Raw genomic sequence first — 15,506 nt, 5'->3', positions numbered from 1 at the left:
TGAAAAAACAGTTCCCTGCAAGACATCCTCGTCTGCAGAACATGGCCAGCTTATCAGATCCAGCTATGAAACTAAAGCTTTCTTCCATTACTGTTGCAGATACTGGCACTCATCTCAGTTTCTGCAGTTCACAAGTGGAGAGTTGCAAACTTATAAATGAATTTTCTGTGCATCAGATGACAAGTCAAATGGATCAGATGCATCTAATTTCTTGAAGTATTGGTCCATGGTGCTCGGGAACCCTGCAGTACAGGCCTCCAAACATTTCAAAAACTGATGCAAACTGTGCTCTGCTTACCACACAAACAGTGAGGCAGAAAAGATATTAAGTATGTTTTGCAAAGTAAAATCTGAGCTCAGACAGCCACTTGGCCCAAAAACATTAAACTCTTTATTAGCAATAAAGATGGATGAAGACAAAGATTGCTACTGCATGAAACATCCTAAGGACATGCTGGAAGCAACAAGAAAGGCAATGTTTGCGTTTGCTTATAACAAAGAACATTCTATAGCATTAGTTGCAAAAACTGACTCTGCACACCAAGATGAAGATTAATACCTTTTACTTTGCATATGACAGTGGGGAAATGATGTGTAGAACTGTAGCAAATAGTCTGTGTAGCAACAGTCTCAATGTAAATTGTCTTGTTTTTTTTTAATGTATTTGTGCTTTGCATTGCAAATATTTAGGCACCTAACTTCACAAAACTGGAATTCATGGGTGTGAGGGGTGAACATGCAAAGTTGCAAAACATGCAACTCAACTTACCTATCTAGTTCTTACTATCCTCTGTTACATCTTCCATCTGACTATACTCTTCTGATCTACCTTTTTATACATTATTTATATCCTCATTATATACCTTTTCTTAAGTAAATCCATTCTATCTTCACTACACATCCAACTTCCTTTTCTTTATTTCTGACCTAACCTGTACTATGTCTCCATACACTCTACTCATACTATTTTTTTAACTCTTAACCTCAGTTTCCATCCTTTTAAAATCCTCCAGGATTTTACTGCACTGTACTATTGTCAATTACTTTTATTTTACTATGATAATTGTTATTTTTTATTATTATAATACCTGATGTTTGTGTATTGTTTGTACTTATATTTTTGAAACATGTCTTTGGAGCTTTTCTCCCCGGGCCTCTACTGAAAATGGACATATATCCAGTTAGACTAGTCTGGTCAACAAATGTAAAATAAAAATAAATAAAATAAATACATCTATACAACTGAGTGAAAGTATGACCACTGTATCTTCAGCATACCTGTGTATGTATAGAACTCTTTTAATAATAAAATATGATCTAAATGATAAATGCATTCGTAGACACGCCCACAGTGTATTTGAATATGCATATTGTATGTTAATTAGGTATCCCTAATTTAAAGTCTTGTTTGCTTGCATTTAGGATTCTCTCATATGGATGTTGAGAGGTATGGGTGCTATATTTGTTTATTAGCAAAATATAACTAAACTTTTAATTTTGTGTGGAAAAAATAGGAAATTACAAACTATCCCTCAGGCTTAAAAGTGTTCCCGCATACCGGCTTCAGAATCCACAATGACCCAGAAGTTTTGTATAATACATTCTAAGCCAGACTCCACTGACGTGATATGGTGTCCCGAAGACATTTTGAAACGGTTTTCCGCGCGTTTGGTATGGGACTTTTTTCTGTAGTTTGATTACTTATAATAGTGGAAACCACTTGATGCTGGAGTTCACAACATGAATATTAATAAGGAAATGTACATTTCTACAGCTGCCGCTCATTTACCTCTATATAAATTCCCTAGGATTTCCCCCAAATGCATATTCTTGCTGAGAGAACAGTAAGCTATATCAGTTTAAAATGAACTTATTGATTTCTTTTCCTTGTTTACAAAATGCATCTGACATAGACAACTATATTCTCTCACTTTTCTTAGAATGCTAAACGATTTTAAACCCTTGTCCCAGCCAATTTAAAACAACATCCCTACATCATAAAAATACAAAGGTAAATTTCACAATGCCTAATATTTGTAAACTTACACTATGTTACTTTCAGACTACCAGCTTCCATTACTAAGGATGTCCACAATTCCTCGCCATTACGTCATTCCACACATACAAATACGAAGGCACGTCTACGGATGTTTCTTAGACTCCGCCCAGTTTTATTACGCCAGTCTATCGTCCGAATTTTACTGTTGCTACCTTAAACTACAAGCACACTTGTGTAGTAATACTTCGAGGTGGAAGATAGTTTGGAGTACTGAAGTTAACGAAATCAATAGTTTGTAGATTTGTAACTGAGGGTGAGTATATCAAAGTTATGTAATTATGAGAAGTCACTTTATATGATTCACGAACCGTGGTAATTATTGTCTTTGTTTATAAGCTGCCGTTGATTCTGTAGTAGTACTCCCATACCTGGGAGAAATGTCAAGTGTAATAATTATATGCTTATACGGTATATGTTAAGAGGTTGTAAGGAAATGTATATCAACATGTTTCACAACAGCAAAGTGTTTTGCAGTTTATTGTCGGTTTTGCATGTCATTATACGATGAGATGCAAATTTAACTACTAGCCATTTTTGGGACTGTTTGTGTTAAAAGTTATTTCTAGCACTCTCATGCGTGGACTCCGAGACGTAGTATTCGGAAAGCTAGTCTTCTCAACTATCCATGATTTTTGACTCCTAATCCGAGATAACGAGATAGTGCCTTTAAGTGTCACTGACCTTCATTATTTCTGTATCTGTCACCGATTCTGTTGAAATTTGCCCGTGATTGTTCGGAGCTAGTTTGAAGCGCGTTTTGGGAAATGTACATCTTAGAATGTGTGATCTGTGCAAAAAGAGTAGTAAACTGCGTATAAATTACTCATTGTGACTGGTGCATTAATTTTTGTACTTTGTGAACTGTCCTTGGTTTGTAACTCAAATTTTAACTTTGTCCGTCTTAATTCCTCCTAAACTGACGATTTTTGCTGGACATGTCATGAGTTATACTCAAATAATGACAATATATATTTATTTTACTTCAATGTATATTGAATAACATAACATTTATTCTGCCAATATCTCAGGTTAATAGTATTGGTGATATTGTAGTGCAGTGGTCTCCAACCTTTTTTGCACCAAGGATCGGTATCAATGTAAGACAATTTCCATGCACTGGCCATCTCGCGGCGCGCATAATAAAGTAGATTGTTTATTTATTTATTTATTTGACGTTTGTTTAACGGGAAGAAAAGCTCCAAAGTACAATAAAAAGACAGTTGGCAATAATTACCAAAAAAAAAGTGTACGTCCTGCTTAACGGCATAACATTGATCTGCTACGGTTGAGAGGTAAGAAAACCTAATGGCAACCTTACTGATTTTATGTTTATAAGAGCAATATTTAAAATATGTCCCTATTATTTGGCTCTGTCCAGCATAACTCTCAACTGTACAGATTTTCGCCTCATATTTTTGGTCTTTTTCTCATAAAATTGTTTTCTGTCAAATCACTGGCAGATCATTGTGGCTGAAGTCAGAAAATAATGACAGACAGTTGAGTTTCATATTTCATACCCTTCAGAAAATTCATCCTAATGCAAAACCTGTATTTCTATCAACTTTCGAAGTTTGTAAGAGCAGTACTTAAAAGGGTCCCTATTTTTGGACTTTGTCCCCCCCCCCCCCGATTATTTTTGGCTTTGTCCAGATTTTTTAATCTAAGTAATAGGCTGAGAGGTTTAATCTAAGTAATAGGCTGAGAGGTATATCATACCTCTCAACTGTACAGATTTTCACAGAATGTGCAGATTTTTCCCTCTGAGTTTTGGTCCGATCCTCATAACCTTTGTGACTTTCTGGCGAATCACTGGGATGATCTGAGGACTGAAGTCATTAAGTAATGATAGACATTTGTATTTCAGACCTCATATCCTTCAGAAAAGTGCATAAGACAAATCCTGTTATTCTGGCAACTTTTTGTGGTTATAAGAACAATATTTAAAATCTGTCCCTATTTGTCTCCCCATTCTGTTAGGCTTTGTCTAGATTTCTACACTACTAAGAGGTATGGTGTGTGTGTGTGTCAGAGAGAGTGAAGAGTGAGAGTGATTGCTGGAGACAGCAGCAATGAGGTTTGTGTACCTTTCGTCCGTACCACACACACACAGTCTCTTTTGCATTCATACCTGCATTCACTCACATATCACTCTTACTCTCTCCTGATCAAACACGCACTCAGTCACATCCTCATTCATACCTGCATTCATTCACACATCACTCTTACTCGCTCACACACATACACACAGAGATTCTTTTGCTTTCATACACGCATTCACTCATACGCAGACACGTAAACACACTCATACAGGCATTCACTTACCTGGCGGCCCAGTGCCAAGTGCTCCATGGCCCAGTACCGGTCCGCGGCCTTGTGGTTGGGGACCACTGTTAGTGTATTGACTCACCGGCAGTTGCACAAAAGAGTGGGCGTGGCCAGGGTGATTGACACGCATTATGTCTGTGAAGTGGAATGGAATGAGGCATGATTGGAGTAGCATGCATATTAGCCCGTGACATCATGCATACAATGAATATAGATGAGCAGCTCTAAGTACTGTATGTTCCTGTCCAGAGTGATTGACAAGCATTATGTCTGTGAAGCAGAATGGAATGAGGCATGATTGGAATACCATGCATATTAGCCCGTGACATCATGCATACAATGAATGTAGATGAGCAGCTGTGAGTACTGTATGTTCTTGTCCAGGGTGATTGATAAGCATAATATCTGTCTGTGAAGCGGAAAGGAAGTGAGGTGTGATTGGCATGTTCCATCTAAAATAAGGATGCTTTTGACATTGTGTTGCATAAGCACTTTGTTTCTTCCCTGTCTGTTTCAGGTTAACCTGTCATTTAGCATTATTATATTTAATTCAATATTATTCCCCTTCCAGAAAAATAAACATCTTTTACACAATTTCCCCATTACCTCTCAGCTGTCCCTGATTTCTAGGGACATCCCTGATTTTGACTCAAATTTTAGGTCTGTCCCTCCTAAAACTGGTGAATTTTGGAGGAAAGGTGGCAATTTATATTCAATAAATAATGGCAATAATTATAGGTTCATAGGTTGGTACTAGGCTATCAGCCCTACGGCCTATACAAGCCTAGCCATAAAAATTCCCTGGCTATTTCTTCCCACACTATTTACTTCCCTGGAACCCTGTCTAGCAGGGCGACTGACGTGATCCCCAGGGTGAATTTCCTTTCTCCCATCCAATCGTCAAGGTTCCTTTTGAAGAGGGCCAAAGAGGCACTCTACTTGACATGTATGGGCAATCTATTCCAGAGTCTGGAGAGTCTCTGGGTCAGGAACCTATCCCTCCAGCATGTTTTGTTTATTGTGATGACAAGGTTTAGATCCCTGGAGCGTATGGCTCTGAGGGATTGGGATTTCTTTAAGTGTAGCATGTCCAACAGCTCTGGGTTTGACATGGCCTTGTATGTTAAGCAGAGATCGCCCCTGAGTAGACGCTATGCGACAGAGTATAGCTGGAGTTTTTTAAGGCAGTCAGCTTAGGGCATCTGCTTTAGGCCTGTGATTCTTTTAGTGAGGTATTTCTGCGGCCTTTCCAGTTGTTGCAGATGTCTTGAGAGGTACATACCAAATGGGGTGTTGTATTCTATAATGGGTCTAATGAGGGGTGAGTACAGTGGGGCAATGACCTCCTTTTTTCTGGATGAAAAGCCCTTAGTGATGAGGTGTGCCACATAGAAGGATTTCCTGACTGTTGTGGCGATGTGGTTATCGAAGGTGAGACCACTGTCCACCTGTGTCCCTAAGTCTCTTATCACACTTTTGGTGTTTAGTGTACTGCCACCTATATGGTAATTCACGGGTACATTTTTTTTCCCAAAGGGGATAACTATACATTTCTTGGCACTGAGCTTGAGCCCATGGCTCTGGCACCAAGCATCTGTTTCGGTAAGGCCCTTTTGTAGAGTATCTACATCATTTGGTGATTCAGTAATGGCTCCCAGTTTGCAGTCATCTACGAACTTTGTTAGCCAGAGTCCCTTAGTGTTGGCCTGTACTTCAGAGAAGTAGATGCCAAACAAGAGCGGTCCCAGGACTGAACCCTGAGGTACTCCACTTGTCACTTGTCTGGAGCTGGATTTGGAGTCGGCTACTTTTACAGTGTGGGTTCTGCCAGTTAGCAACCGATTGGGTGACGTAGGGATTAATGCCCAGCTTAGTAAGTTTATCTGTGATTCTAGAGTGGGGGATGGTGTCAAAAGCCTTGTCAAGGTCTAGATAGGCTGTGTGGACCACCTTACCCTTGTCCATGGCTCTGGAGACTGATTCGAAGAAGTCAGTCAGGTTCAGGAGACAAGATCGGCCCTTCATGAACCCAAACTGGTTGGGTTCCAGTGTTTGAAGGTTGCCAATGTCTTTGTTTATAAGTTCCATGATAATACGCTCCATGGCCTTGCAGATAAGGCTCGTCAGGCTGATGGGACGGTAGTTTCCGGGATCCAAGGTGGATCCCCCCTTGTGGAGTGGGATAAATGTAGCTTTGCGCCACTCAGTGGGCACGAAACCTGAGGTGAGGCTATGATTAAACATAAGACTTAGGTGAGGTGCCAGTTCATATTGTAGTTTATGTAGTACACAGCCCGGGATGTCATCTGGTCCCATGGATGCTGTATTCTTAGCTTTGGAGAGTGCGTTTTTTACCTGTGTGGCCGTTATTACTGGAAGTTTGCAATCTTCCGGTATTGAGATGGGCCATTTAGGGGGTGAGAGGGGGGGTAAAGTTGGCACTGAATCGATCTGCCAGGATATTGTCAGTATCCTTGGGATCAGTATATTTAATGCCATTCTGTTTAGCTCAGAGCAGATCTGAGCATTGCCATTTAGATTCTTGACATAGTTATAGAATGCCTTGTGGTTGTCTTTGGAATCTTTGGCAATTTTATTTTCGTAACTAGCTTTGGAGGATTTTATGAGGGATCTCAGTTTCTTACTGAGGCTGGTAAGGGAGTTTTTTGCATCCTGGGATTTTCCTCTTTTCTGCTATAGTTTCTTCCTTTTGTTGTAAAGTTTGTTTATGGCAGGGGACCACCAGACTGGCTTTCTTTTTTTGGATGAGAGCATCTTGGTTCTATTTGGGATGGCATAATTCATGCATCAGTGGATGTGCTCATACAGTGCCTTAGTGTAGGATTCAGCAGTTGAACTTTCAGTTCCCATCTGCATGGGTGTCATGAAGTGTGTCACTTCTGACTTGAGTAGCATGAAATTGGCTTTGGAGAAGTTTTGTATGGAAGTTTCCTTACTGGGGGTTGGGGGTGGATTGTGGATGTTAAGGGTGATTAGCTTATGGTCAGACCTGACTAACGAGGGGGTGACCATAGGTATGGAGCATCGATTTCCCATGTTGGTAATGACCAAGTCTAGGATATTGGAGCCCCTGGTGGGACTATGGATTAGTTGATCCATGGCGTTGGAATTTATGAATTCCAAGAACCGTTGGGCAAAGGTGTTGGTACATGAGTAGTTTTCCCAGTTAATGGCAGGGTATTTAAAATCACCCAGTATTAGGGTGTTTGGTTCTATCTTAATATTTTCCAGTATGTTTAGAAAGGTGTAGTGAGAATCTTGGGGTATGGTTGGGGATCTGTAGCAAGCTACAATTTGCATTGAAATCTTGCCTAGTGTTAGTTGCACCTGGAGAATTTCAGACACAGTGTGTTGGGCAACTAGCCTGGTGGTGTGAATATCTTTGGTGAATATTGGCACTCCTCCACCTTTAGTGTTTCCGTCCTGGTTTAGTGGCTGAAAAGTGTGGTAAGAGTTTTAGCTTGGTATTGCAGCGGTGCTCTCTGGAGCCTTGAACCAGGTCTAAGTTACTGCCCAGATATCAATGTTCTCCATTTTTAGGAGTGCCTCAAGAGAGTGCATTTTGAGGTTTAGACTTCTAGCACTGAGTAGCATTACCTTCAGATTTTGCATGCTTGTACCTGTTACGGTGGTGGTTTTGTCCTTTGAACTTTGCCTAAAAAAGGCACTATAGAGGTGGCAAGAGCCTTGGCCAGTAACCTGAATCCCAGGGGCCGACCATCTCTGACAAAGCATCGTGCTGTGTCGATCATGTCGTCCCAGGCAGACCGATACTGGATCCCCTTTGAATGACACCAGAAGCTTAAGAGTTATAGACCTCTTTTTATTTCATAAAATGTATATTAATTGGCATTCTTTTATTCTGACCGTGTCTGACGTTAATACTATTAATATTTAAAAAATGTCCCTGTTTGTCCCTGATATTTTCTGGGTTTGTCCCTGATTCTGTTGAAATTTGTCCCTTATTGGTGGAGAGCTATTGGTTTCCCTGTCTGCTTCAGGGTAACCTGTCATTTAGCATTCCTGTGTTTAATTCAATATTATTCTCCTTCCAGGAAAAAAGAAAAACCTCTTTTACACAGTGATGATGACTTCAAGTGACGATAATGGAGAGTGTATTTAAATAAGTAGTCAGTTGGGTCTGAATGCATTGTTTTTGAATTGCTGTTGGTTTATAGTTCTATTGTTCAGTTTAAAACCCACTTAAACTGTGATTTTTGGACAGCTAAGACCTGCATGCAATCAACTGAACGTATAAGTGAAGTTAAGTAAATCTTTATCTGCACTTTTTTCAAATAATACACAATTTAAATGAATTTGTTTGTGTTGCATTGAGCAATATCTAGCTGGAAGTTGTGACTCTGTTATTTCAGTTAAGGCTTGTTAAAAAACCTGCATAGCCAGTGATAAGTGGAGGTAGTTCACGTAATTGTTGTTCAGTTTCTGCCTTATATAAGTGGTACAGTTTGAATTATTTTCTGCTTAAACTGTGAGCTTTGGCCAGCTAAGACCTGCATGCAGTCAACTGAATGTATAAGTGAAGTTAAGTAAATCTTTATCTGCACTTTTTTCAAATAATACATGATGTAAATTAATTTGTTTGTGTTGCATTGAGCAATATCTAGCTGGAAGTTGTGACTCTGTTTTTTCAGTTAAGGCTCCCCACCCACCATCCCTGTTTTTGTTTTGGTGTTAATCTTGGTGGCTTTGAAACTGCCCGCTCCTCTTGTAAATTTGCACTTGGATACTTCTCTTGGGCCCATCTCATTTGCTCACTCAAAAAAAAATGTTCTTTTATCTGCTTTTACTGTATTTGTGTTTCTTCCTACTTTATTTTGCTTTTGCTTCATCTTAAAAGTACTCAAACTTTATTACTGCTTGGTGTAACTCATTCTAAGCCTTTTTGTTTAAGCACTTGGGCTTCAGACCAGTTGTTTTACATTAAGAAGGTTTGTTGTCTGCACTGTAGTGGCAGAACAGGTAGCTTACATCCTTCTAAGTTGGAAACTGCTGATTGTGGGCTCAGTGTCTGTTTGTATTAGTTCTGGTTTAAGCACTTGGGCTTCAGGCCAGTTATTTTACATTAAGAGGGTTCGTGGTCTGCACTCTTGTGGGAGGAGAGGCCTTCTGAGCCGGGAATTTCTGGTTAAAGGCTTATAGTGCCTGCGTATTTGAACTGCTTCTTACTGAAATTGGTACACCTTGTTTGCTGTGGCATAGACTAGATCCAGGCCTGCTGAATCTAGCTTTGTTTGTATGCTTGTTGTTTGTTTGCTTGTTATTTCCCTGAAATGCTAATTCCAACTAAAACGCGGCTTTTCAGAGCTTCTGTGGATCCCTAGTGATATCTGCATTGCTTACTGTACTTATTTCCTTGTTTCACATGAAAAAAAATACTATTTGTCATTTTTGCATTTGTTACCTGTAACAGAGTCGCAGGCTACACACTCAAGTGTGCTAGCCTCCTCTGTGTATTTAAAGTAATTTAAGCTCTGCATTTATGTTTCTAAAAAAAAAAATAAAAAAAAAATAACACAAAAAAATTCCTTGTAGCTCATTGGCCATTTTTGGCTAATTTCTATCCTTTTTGATCTCCCTGGTATAAAAACCGCTTAGCGCGGTTTTGCGCTTGTATACAGCTCAGCGGGCTCCTCGTGGTGCCCTGCAGGGTCCTACAAGCGGCCGAGAGACGAAAGAGAGACTTTGGACTTGATTAAGCATTGTTTTTGCTTGTTGTTTCCCTGAAACGCTAATTCCGCCTAAAACACAGCTTTTCAGCGTTTCTGTGGATCCCTAGTGATATCTGCATTGCTTACTGTACTTATTTCTTTGGTGCACTTGAAAAAAAGTTACTGTTTGTCATTTTTGCATTTAAGTTACCGGTAACACAGTCGCAGGCTACAAACTCAAGTGCGCTAGCCTCCTCTGTGTATTTAAAGTAATTTAAGCTCTGCATTTCTGTTGTTTCTGAAAAAAAAACACAAAAAAATTCCTTGTTTTCCCACCTTTCTGAACTAGTCTAGTCCAGTTTTCAGGCTTTGCTGAATCCAGGACTGTGGTAAAGGTTCCTGTGTTGCCCATATCATACTTGGATAGTTAGGTGGCTTCCTTGTTCACTGTGAGAGAGGGAACTCTGAGCAGCCTATCTGTCCCTGTAGGAGTGGTCCCAGCCCAGCAACTTGTAGATCATTGGCCATTTTGGGCTAATTTCTATCCTTTTTGATCTCCCTGGTATAAAAACCGCTGGTTTTTGACCCAGCGCAGTGCTGTTTATTTGCGGTTAAACTATTCCAGACTCCACGAAGTCTGCACTTCAGTTTTTCCCTTGAAACTTGAAACATTTCAACCCAGCACTAGAAGTAAGGCATTTTAAGACTGGCACTTACTAAAACTAGCTCCAGCTTACAGCTTGCACTTCAGCCCTATACTCAGGAAGTATAAGGCTGTTTACTCATCCAATCAGCAATACAGTCCCAACCATCTATTCAGGCATGTTCAAGGGACAGCTTCAGGTGTGCTCTCCAGTCCAGCTGGTGAATCTGGGCATCCTCAGGCAATGTTACAATTGCCTCGTACACAGACAACCCCCTCCTCCTCCCAACCAACACAAACATATGTGAGAGATGCAGCTACACAGCCAAACTGGAGGCTAAGCTCAATCTACCCACGACTGGATCAACCAGTCACAAGGAGAAGGGCAACACTAGCACCACATTACCAGACTCACATAGACTAGCCATAGCTGCACCAGAAAACAACTCTCAGAAACACGCAAAAACATACTCGGAGGCTCTAAATAAGAACCTGCCTAAACAACAGAGACCTCCTAAGCATACAGCCAAGCCATCCCCACCCCACAACAGAAACCAGGTAACACATACGTCACAATGTCAGTGTGCCAAGCAAAAACAGCCCCTAAGGCTAAATAACACACTAGTAATTGGTGATTCTATCATCAGACACACAGACGTCCCACTCACTAGACTGAACAAGGAGAAGGTTACCGTAAGCTGCCTGTCGGGTGCCAGAATCCGCCACATAACATATGCACTCAGGTCATTATAAACTCAAACGCCCATGAACAGCTGGTCACCACTCCCACAAGAGGTGACAACATACTGGACCTGGACATCACCAGCATGGGGAACCTATGTTCCACACCTGAGGTAAACTCGTCATTGGTAAGATCAGATCACAAACTAATCACACTGGACATCCACATCCCGACCCCCCTCCCCCCCCCCCCAGTCAAGGAAATCAAGGTAAAAAACATCTCTAAAGCCAAGTTCACACTCCTCCAAGACTGAAGTGGGAAGTTTCAAAGCTCCCAATCAAATGGAAAATGCTGACCCATCGGCAGAATCCTTTACAAGTGCATTCTATAAACACCTTCAAAAATGCATGGATCAAGCCATCCCAAGTAAAACCAAGACCAACTCCTCAAAAAAGAGGAAGCCAGTTTGGTGGACCCCGGCCATAAATAAACTTTACAACAGAAGGAGGAAACTCCTGCAAGATAGAACAAAATCCCATCAGTAAAAAACTGCGCTCCCTCATTAAATCATCCAAGGCCAACTTCGAAAGAAAAATAGCCAATGACTCTAAGGATAACCACAAGGCCTTCTTTAACTTTGTCAAGAGTCTAGGGGCAAACTCTCAGATATGCTCCGAGCTAGTGCATAATGGCCATAAATACACTGAACCAACCGACATTGCCAACATCCTGGCTGACAAGTTCAGTGCAAACTTCACCCCCCCCCTCCACCAAAGGGGCTAGCACCCATCCCAGACGAATGTGGCGCTCCAGATATCTCAGACACACAAGTAAAGACAACCCTTGCAAATGCCAAAAACACAGCATCAATGGGACCAGATGCTATACTAGGTTGCGTTTTACACGAGCTTCAAAATGACCTAACCCCCCCCAACTGAAATCACTATTCAAACTCGGCCTCTCTACAGGCTGTGTACCCAAAGAATGGCACACAGCAACAGTCGTTCCACTCCACAAAGGTTGTGCCACAACTGACCCTGGGAACTATCACCCTATAAGCTTGACTAGCTTGGTCTGCAAAGCCATGGAACGCATTATCATGGAGCTCATTAACAGGGACATTGGGAACCTCCAGACACTGGACCCCACCCAGTTTGGCTTTGTTAAAGACAGATCTTGCCTCCTGAACTTGGTCGACTTCTTCAAAACAGTCACTAAGGCCATATATGAAAGGAAGGTGGTCCACACAGCATATCTGGACCTCGCTAAGGCGTTCAACACCATCCCACACTCAGGAATCATAGACAAATTCACTAGCTTAAATATCAACCCCCATGTCATGAGATGGGTTGCCAATTGGCTCTCAGACAGAACCCACACGGTAAGCGTGGCAGGCGCCATGTCTGACTCTAAACCAGTCACAAGCTCAGTCTTGGGACCCCTCCTGTTCAGTATATATTTCTCCGAAGTACAGGCAAAGGCGGGGGGACTGTGGCTAACCAAGTTCGCAGATGACTGTAAATTGGGTACAATAACTGACTCTCCAGCTGACACCGACATCCTGCAAAAGGGTCTCACAGAGACAAACACCTGGTGTCAAAGTCACGGCCTCAAGCTAATTGCCAAAAATGCATAGTAATCCCATTTGGGAAAAACAAAGTACCTATAAACTAATCCACTAAGTACAGAAGAAGTAATTAGGGACCTGGGTACCCAAGTAGATAGTATGCTCACCTTTGATAACCACATAGCCAAAACGGTCAGGAAATCCTTCTATGTGGCACACCTGATCACAAAGGGTTTCTCATCCAGATCCAAGGAGGTGATTGTGCCCCTTTACTCCTCACTCATTAGGCCCATAATAGAGTACAATGCCCCATTTGGGATGTACCTCACTAGACACCTGCAACAACTAGAAAGACCATAGAAATACTTCACTAAGAGGATTAAGGACCTTAAACAATTACCCTATGAAGCACAACTAAAAAAACTCCATCTCTTCTCAGTCGCCGACCGACTGCTCAGAGGTGACCTATGCCTGACCTATAGGGCCATGTCAGACCCTGAAGTAATGGACATGCTTCACCTCAAAAAACGAGATCCCTCAGAACCACTTGTTCTAGTGACTTGAACCTATGTACAACAATAAACAGGACATGCTGGAGGGATAGATTCCTGTCCCAGCATCTCCCCTCACTCTGGAATAGAATCGCAATCCATATTCGACAGAGCTCCTCTCTGACCCTCTTCAAGAGAAATCTTGATGAGTGGATGGGTAATCGTAAGTTCTACCCTGGGATCACTTTAGGAACCCTGTTGACAGAGGCCCGGGTTACTAATATAATGGGGAGGCGAAAGCCATCACTCTGTGCTCACAAGCTGAAACCTGGCTTAGTGACCACCAGCTCATACTTAACCCAGCTAAAACCAAAGTACTCCTCTTCACCCCTTATAGAGCCTTCCCTCTTTCAGACAGCTTTACTATCACCTCTAATAACAAAATTGTTATTACCCCAACTACCCACACCAAGCTTTTAGGCGTAAAAGTAGACAATCACCTAAGATTTGACTTGCATATTGCTCAAACTGTAAAAAAGGTTCACAAAAAACTTGGGCTCCTTTATCATAACAAGTAATTTCTCTCCAAATGATCCAAAACCACAATAGCCAGGACACATCTACTATCCACCCTCCTCTATGCATCCCCAGTATTTACCAACCTCCATAAAACAGAGCTATCCAAACTAGAACCCGGCTATAATAAAATAGCTAAATTTGCAGCCGAATCAGCATATAGAACACACCACTATGTATCTCTCAAAAAACTGAACTGGTTGGAGTTCCCTTGACTACTTCGACTCAATCGACTATCAATAGCACATAAGTTATACCATCACTCACAAAAGATTCCAGCCCTCCAAAACCTAATATACCCCCACACCACATAATTTCCCCTTAGGCTGCTACTTGGCTTGGGCTCGAAGTAAATAGCTGATCCCTGCGCACCTGAGCTCCTGCCTTTATCCATTATTAAGAGGTCCTGTGGAATCTAAATAATTGAACAAGAGTCCTGAATAGGATTGTTTTTTTTTTTGACCTGCCCACTGACTGTCCACCCTGAACCGTCCTTGTTGAAAGTATGTCCTGCTAAAGCATTTTTAACTATATTACTCCAGGCTATCTGACTTCCCACCCAGATTCGCCAGCAGCCTACCCACCTGCACTGTTCGTGCATCTTATCTGTACTAAGGCACTACGGGCACCCTACTCTCATGACAACTGCTTACTTACTAAATTCACACACTAAAGTTTTGATTTCTTCCTGGTTATCACTTCTGTGTTAACCTCTTTTTTTCTACTTTTTACTGCACCCTGACTCTAATACTGCACTTTGCTTTAAAATAATCCATTTTTCCTCACCCATCCCACCTATTGCTCCCTATACAGTACCCTGTAGTCTACACTTACCTGCACTTGTACCCAGTGCTTTTTCTCACCTTTACTGATTGTTCTCTGTGCCTCAGTCACCTCTCTGGCTCTACCCGCTCCGTTCGCCCGCTCACTCCGCTCCTCTACCCTACCACCAATTCCCACCAACCCCCAGAGGCCTTAATCATATACTTACCAACCACACCCCCTACTATGTCACATCCAATCTACTTTATTGCCTAATTATCACTTCTAAGCTTTTCACTCCTATCTAATTGCCTCACCCTGCTCCCTTCCATCTCACTACTATTCATTACCAACCTTTCTAAACCTATCACACCCACTATGGCCTTCATATTTAAACTACCTCACTTACTGCTACTGCTGATTTTCCTTCTTTTATGCCATACCCTTACTTCCTACGAGCACCTTACCCTTAGCAGAGCACCCAATTTATCTAAATATACTAGCTCTATCCTTCCTATAGCTGAACAAATCCATATTAACCTCGTGTCTTCCTGCCTTTACCTTCCACCTCACTATCACAGAGTAACCCATAACAGATATCACACCACCAGAAAGCTCTACCTAATACCTTCCAAAAACTCAACAATATTCCCAACACCACAAACACTCTGTTACATGGGGACATTCACCCTAACCCGGGCCCAGATAACT

At 41.5% G+C, this 15,506-nt stretch overlaps 1 protein-coding gene across 2 annotated transcripts in view; it reads left to right on the top strand.

Moving 5' to 3' along the window:
- The first annotated feature begins 2,200 nt into the window (after positions 1-2,200).
- CASP3 (caspase 3) overlaps positions 2,201-15,506 on the top strand; it is a 642,424-nt gene continuing 629,118 nt past the window's right edge. Inside the window, exon 1 of one of the 2 annotated variants that reach the window (XM_044089855.1) lies at positions 2,201-2,312. The gene's annotated coding sequence lies outside the window, so the exon portion shown is untranslated. The remainder of the gene's footprint in view (positions 2,313-15,506) is intronic. The other variant, XM_044089854.1, reaches the window with a different exon arrangement.

This window comes from Protopterus annectens, chromosome 12.part0, assembly GCF_019279795.1.
Source record: "Protopterus annectens isolate FY-2018-M chromosome 12.part0, PAN1.0, whole genome shotgun sequence".
NCBI classification, from domain to species: Eukaryota; Metazoa; Chordata; order Ceratodontiformes; family Protopteridae; genus Protopterus; species Protopterus annectens.
This window is presented reverse-complemented; position numbering and strand designations above follow the sequence as displayed.